Source organism: Orcinus orca, chromosome 2 (assembly GCF_937001465.1).
Source record: "Orcinus orca chromosome 2, mOrcOrc1.1, whole genome shotgun sequence".
In the NCBI taxonomy this organism is placed as follows: domain Eukaryota; kingdom Metazoa; phylum Chordata; class Mammalia; order Artiodactyla; family Delphinidae; genus Orcinus; species Orcinus orca.
The window spans coordinates 114607052-114614569 of NC_064560.1; positions in this window are offsets into that span (position 1 = coordinate 114607052).

Genomic DNA, 7518 nt, shown 5'->3' on the forward strand with positions numbered 1-7518 from the left:
CGGGCGGATAACGGGCGGAGGTTCGCAGGCCGAGCGCGCTGCGTGGGGCGGGGCTTTCCGAACAAGTCGTTAGGTCGGGAGGGGAGAAAGTAGGCCAGGTCACGTGGGCAGAGTGGGTGGGGGTGGAGGGGTGCGGGTGGCTAGGTGGCGCTCCCGCGGGCTTGGGCACGTGACCTGGCAGAGTGCCCTCATGCGGGGATGGTTTGGGACAAGGACAGACTCACTCAGAGGGAACGTAGGGGGACAGAGGGCTGGGGGTTCGTGGGGGCTGAAATGGTCCGGCCGGTGCTGTTACCAAGACTCTTGGACTAAACTTGCCCCTGTTATCTAGGATCCCCCCAACCAACCACCTGTTTAGATACTTGAGTTTGCATACTATGTAAAATCGTGTACAAACGCAACTTCAGAAGCCCCTTTCTAACCACATTGTTCCCCCATCCCAAACTCCTCCAGTATAGAAATTCGCATCCACATCCCATATGTCCTACAACTTTGGTCCTGTTCATATCCCCATAGAAGCTTCAAATATGTAGCTTGGAAGTATTGGAGGACCCAAAAATCACGGACTATGGAGTTGGATCAGGGACTAAGAGATTGGAAAATCCACATACTATGTCCATTTCTCCCTCCGGCATTTCCCCACTGTACTGTACTATCTCCACCATCTCCACCAACCACACCTGGTTTGTAATTCGCAATTGAATAGGGCGGGAAGCTTAGATTTCCCACTAAAATCGCTCTCATTCCCAGTTTCACTAATCTGTGTACAAGACTCCCCACCAGTCCCGAGGAATTCACGGGATAAAGGAGAAATGCTTAGGAAATCTCACAGGAAAGGACTGGTTGTAAATTTTAACATCTGATTCTCTCCAGCTAGTGCCCACAGCAGAACCAAGCTGAGGCTGGCACTTCAGACTGGCTTCTTTCTCAACATAGAGCTGAGGGAAGACAATAAACCTCATTCAGTACCATCCTCACAATTTTTGCCATACCCAGGTATCACTTGAACTACTACTATTTATTACTTTAAAATTTTTTACCAGGGTTGTGTTTTTTTTTTTTTTTTTGGCTGTGCTGTGTGGCTTGTGGGGATCTCAGTTCCCCCACCAGGGATTGAACCTGGGCCTCTGCAGTGAAAACACCAAATCCTAACCACTGAACCACCAGGGAACTCCCTGTATCAGTTTCAAATAAAGGATATAACCCAAACTTCATATTCCTTTAGTAAATTTAAAATCAGTATCACCTGCCCACAAACAGAAAGTAACTATAAAAAGAAATACAATGAAAAGGAAATATTAAATTCTACCAAAATAACATCAATGTCAAAGCTACTGAACCTGGGGCCTGCCCTCTCTTTCTCAGAGAAAGAAATTAACAAGTGTTATAGAGGTAATAAGGCATAAGTCTCCCAAACTGAAGCTTTTTCTTGACATCATCAGAATATTGAAAAGCATTTAATTTTTATACTTTCAGTGTTACTTACTGCTATGTCTCTATACTACTAAAATTACTTCTTATATCACCAGTAGCATATATCCCACCCTTTGGTACATACCAAATGTAATAGATCAACATTGGTGGCACACATAACAATGTGCAAATTCTGACTCTGCTACTTACTGGATTTGATTTTGGACAATCATTTTTTCCATGCTTCAATTCCTTTATATGAAAAATGGGAATAATATCTACCCCTTAGTGTTGTGGAAAAGATTAATATAGATAACTTAATATAAAGGACTTGGCCCATAATAGGCACTTGGTTAATAATGTCCTCTCCATCTCCCTTTGGGAAGTCCTAAAACCTCTTCATTCTCCAAATTCCTCTAACTCCTGAGTAGTAGCCAGTCTCTGAAATGGCCCCTAATGATCCCTCCCTTCTGGTATTCACATCCTTGTGTAATCCTCTCCCACACTAAATCAGGGTTGGTCTATGTGACCAATAGAATATGGCAGAAGTGATGGTATATCACTTCTGATGCTAAAAAAAATTGCAGCTTCTGCTTTCCTTTCTCTCTTGGATCACTGGCTCAGGGAGAGCCAGCTGCCATGTCAGGAGGAGAGGCCCATGTGGTGAAGAACTGTGGCCACTGGCCAACAGCCAGAGGGCAGAGAAAATACCTCCATTTTAACTTAGCACGAGGTTGAGAGTTAGGGACCCAAGGCTCTGAGAGAAGGAGGTGAGGCAGGATTTAGGGACCCCACATATAAAGTGAGAAGATGAGGAAACTGGACTCTAAGGGTGGGGACAGCATCTGCAGACCTATAGCAACAGACTGACCACAGTTCACAAAAAGAATTTGGACTATCTGGCTTCCTAGCCCCCAGGTTCCAATGAGTCCCCTTGCATATAGAGAGACTACAGAACCAGCCCCATGGAGAAAACTGAGCTAGCCAGGGATGAGTGAAATAGTGCAGGATGAGGAAGCAAGTTCTCTTTTGGCACCTCCTACCTCTTTATCAACTCCAGCTGCTCAGGTGGGTGAGAGAGTGGAACAACCCTGTAACCAGTCTCCTCTTATTAACTCGCCCCACTCTACCCCCATGCTCAAGAGTCTATTTCCAATCCTAACAGAACCTAGGCTGGTTGCCACACCTCCCTCCAGTCTAACTTTTCCAGTAATTGCCAAAGAAATCACTCATTCTTTCAACAAATATTCATTGTGTTATGTACCAACAATGTACCAACTACTGCATTAGTCATTAGGTATACAGTGATGAACAAAACATGTATATCTCCATACTCACGGAACATATAGTGTAGAGAAGAAGAAACAGCTCTCTCTCTGTATATAACACATATATAGGTATTCCTCTGTGTGTGTGTGTGTGTGTGTATATATATATATATATATATATATATATATATATATATGCAAATCAATTGTGATAACTGCTTTGAAAGAAATGAACAGATTTTACACAAGGATGATATTCAAAAGAGTTAACAGGGCACACAGCATAAGCACCTATCCATCAAAATAGATGTCAGTTTAACCTGAATAAAGACTATCTGTGAACAATTTTTCTACCTCTCCTGGTAAATCATACAACTGCTGGTTCTGTGAAGGGAGTATGTCTGTAGACCCTAACTTTGATTAGAGAAGTGAAGCAAGTGATAACTGGGCTGAGGCAAAAGGAGGAGGATTTAGCCAGGGCAAGGGGTGGGGGGAGGCGGGAGAGAACATTTTAGGAGAGGAAACCATGTGTGAAGGCCCTAAGGCCCTGCTCCCTCAGGCCATCCCATCAAGAGCCACAAGGTTAGTGGATAGGTAGGTAGTAGGTGAGTCACTAATGCCTAGTGAGCATGCTTTGAAACTAGGTCAGGGAGAAGGTAGGGTAGTGATATGATCTGAGTCACTCCTGCTAATACCACTACTCGGTAACATTAAGTGAGTACTTATTAAGTATATTAAGTTTACTTTTCTTATTTGGGCCTTACAATGACCTTTTGAGGTGTCATTATTCCCTTTCTACATATTTAGAAACTTTGGCACAGGCAGGTTAAATAACTTTCCCAAGGAAGCACAGGTAATAAAGGGTGGGGCTGAGAGTTTAACCCCGTCACTGCTCTTGAGCAGCAAGATGTAAATTTTGAAGAGATCACTCCGTGGAAGGAAAGTGGATTAGAGCAGGTAAATGGAAATGGGGAGACCAGTCAGGAGGCTATCACAGACATCCAGGATTCTAGGCCTAATTGGGTAACAGATAATTGAAATGCAGTTCAGACCAACTGGGGCAAAAAGGGGAATTTGTTGGCTTACATAACCAAACTGGGTCATGGGCGGGGGTGTGAATGACTAAAACCAATGACAGGGGGATGCCTCCCCATCTCTTTGCTTTATTTTCTCAGATCCAGATCCCTTGACATGATAGGAAATGGCCACCAATGGTCCCTGCCCTCACATATCACAGTGTGACCAAGAGAGGGGGTCTGAGTCTCTTCCTTTAAATTCAGTTTTTAAAACCCTAGGACAGGACTCTGATGGTTTAGGTGCCTACATTTGTGGTGAGGAGGTGGTGTGGGGCAGGATATAATGAGAGTAGCCCCCACCAGAACCATATGGTTAGTATGGGGAAGGAACAGTTTTATCAAAGAAAGGGAGTTTGTTCCCCAGAAAAGGAGGATGCTAGACAGATCAAACAAAAGATGTCTATTACATCAGGGAACAGAAGATAGCCACTTGGACCAAAATGGTGGCAGAAGAAATGGCAAAAGTGTGCAGCTTCAAAATATATTTTGGGTATTCAGTTAGAGAGGAAGATACTATTGATTTCTGGGTTCTTCATCAAATATTAAGTATACACCTATTAAGTGCAAGACACTTCTAGGCAGTGGGTATACAGTGGTGAACAAAACTGACATGGTCTCTGACCTCATGAAGTTAACCCTTTAGTGGGGGAGACTTACAATTCACAAGTAGCCAAACCAAACAGTATGAAGTTACAACTTGTGTTAAGTGTTAAAAGAGAAACAAAAGTGCAAGGACAAAGAATAATGGGAGAGACCCACTTCTGTGGTGACTTTTTTTTTGGCCACGCAATGCAGCTTATGGGATCTTAGTTCCCCGACCAGGGATCAAACCCAGGCCCTTGGCAGTGATAGCATGGAGTCCTAACCACTGGACCACCAGGGAATTCCCTGTGGTGACTTTCCAACTGAGGTCTGTAGGAAAAGTAGAAGGCGGCTCCAGAAGTGCAGCTGAATTCCAAACATTAATAACATCCCTCCTTTAACAAGGAAGAGCAATACAGTTTTAGGAAATTCTTTCCCTCCCTATATTCCAAAAGTGGTCCTGAATGGCTAAGTCAATCAAAGTAAACTCATCACTCTTAGCATTACTGGCTCAGGATTGCCTAAACCATGCATGATATTCACCTTGTGACAGTTATAGGTTTAAGAGTTAGCATATGACCTAAATTGGCCTTATCAGACCAAAGGGAAGGATTTTTGTTTCATTGTGAAGACAGACAGTGCTCTCTCCCACTGACTTGAATAAGGATTCACATAACCCTTACTGCTTTTGGCTTCTGTGACCTTGAAGGACAAGCCTTAGGTTGAAGCAAAGTGAGTGGCAGGAGGAAACTTGGTCCTTGATGATGCTCTTGGGTCACTGAATACATCAACTATAATATTTGTTCTCTCACTGAGCTTCCTGCTATGAGAACCACCATACGTATTTGTTTTTTGTGTAAGCTGCCTTGAGTCAGATTTCCGTAACTTCTGCCAAATACATTTTAAGAAATACACAAACAATAGAAATAGCATATGCCAAGGCCCTGAGATGGGAAAAACCTTGAATAATTAGAGAAATTACAGAGATCACATAATGAAATGATCCAGTAAGATTATCTTAAAGTGCAACCAGCCCTCTCCATGCATATTAAGCTTCTAGTCAGATTTTAGTGCCTTGCTTGTAGAGATGAGTAGATAGCTGAAGATCAGCAAGCATTGGAAAAAACACTTTTAACATAAAAATAGGCCAAAACAAAACAGAAACAGAAAATAAGGTCTTAGAGGATCAGAAACAATTCCAGAAACAAAAGAAAGTGGGAGGGGGACCATAATTAGAAATGAAGGGGATATTGAACAAAAACAGAGGAGCTATAAAAAACAAACATTCAGAGAATAATAAAGAGCTCTTGGAAATTAAAAATATGATAAAAGCATTGGAAGATAAAACTTGAAGAAATAGTCAAGAAAATGGGGCAAAAAGATAGTGATGGACAGGAAAAAATTTAAAAATTAGGCAATCAGTTCAGGAGGTCAACATCTATATTATATGAGTTTCAGAATGAGAGGGGGTCCACTGAGTGCCCAGCACAAAGAATAAGAAAAGATCGATGCCACAACATACTAGAACACTGGAGTCACAGAGAAGATCCTAAAGGTTTCTGAGATACAAAATAGGTCACATACAAAGAAAGGATGAAGAATCAGAATGGCTTCAGACTTGTCAGCAGCAACACTGGAGTGCAAAAGACAGTGAGTGATGTCATCAAATATCTGAAGAAAAATAACTAACAACCAATTTTTTTTTTACCCAGCCAAGCTATCAATTAAGTAGAATAGAATAAAGACACACAGTCTCAAAGGACTTATCTACCATGCACCCTTTCCAGGAAGCTATTGGAGATGTACACCAAAATGAGGGGGTAAATCAAGGAAAAAAGTAGTAGAATTCAGGAAAAAAGGGCATCCAATATAGGAGATAAGGAAATCCCCAGGCTGTTTGAAGGGAGACCCCAGGATGATAACTTTGCAGCAGGCTTAGAGAAGCAACTATTTCAGAGTGGAACAGGAGAATGAAAGGGTCTGGAGGTGTATATATAAGGAAAAAAATGGAAACTTATAAAATTGATAAGTTTTATAACTGATAAAATTGATAATATAACTGATTATATTTGAATATATGAGGAGGAGATTTCCACTTCTAGAGGAGCATATTAGAATTAATTGATATAAAAAAAGAATTAATTGATAATAAGTACATACAGGGGCTTCCCTGGTGGTGCAGTGGTTAAGAATCCGCCTGCCAATTCAGGGGACAGGGGTTCGAGCCCTGGTTCAGGAAGATCCCACATGCCGTGGAGCGACTAAGCCCGTGCGCCACAACTACTGAGCCTGCGCTCTAGAGCCCACAAGCCACAACTACTGAGCCCATGTGCCACAACTACTGAAGCCCGCGTGCCTACAGCCCATTCTCCGCAACAAGAGAAGCCACTGCAGCGAGAAGCCCGTGCACTGCGATGAAGAGTAGACCCCGCTCTCCGCAACTAGAGAAAGCTCGCGCGCAGCAACGAAGACCCAACGCAGCCAAAAATAAAATTAATTAATTAAATAATTTAAAAAATAAGTACATACACAACTAAGTAAACAAACCAAGATAGGGATAATTATTAATATCAAGGGGGAAACATACAAGAAAGGAAATGTAAACAGTGCACTGTGTCACAGCTTGTAAATAATATTTACACACTCATAAAATGTAAACATTCATTATTGATCTAACAAAAGTAACATTACTACACTAGGAGGTTGAAGAGAGAAAGTACATGCATATATATGGAGAGGATGGGAGAGCTAAAGTCCTCATTTTTGAGATAGAAACCAATGGCTAATATCTGACACTTAAAAAGCCAGAAATGGCATGATACTTAGAAAAAGCAATAAATGCCAGAAGAAACAGTTAAAAGAGTTTTAACTTCCTTTAAGCAGTAGAAAGCAGAAAGGAATAAGGGATAAATATTTTTCATTATGTCTTGTATGGAACTTATATGTACATATATAACTTCCATAAAGACAAATAAATACTATAAAAACCCAACCATGGGGCTTCCCTGGTGGCACAGTGGTTAAGAATCCGCCTGCCAATGCAGGGGACAAGGGTTCAAGCCCTGGTCCGGGAGGATCCCACATGCTGCGGAGCAAGTGGGCCCGTGTGCCACAACTGCTGAGCCTGCGCTCTGGAGCCCACGAGCCACAGCTGCTGAGCCTGCCTGCTGCAGCTGCTG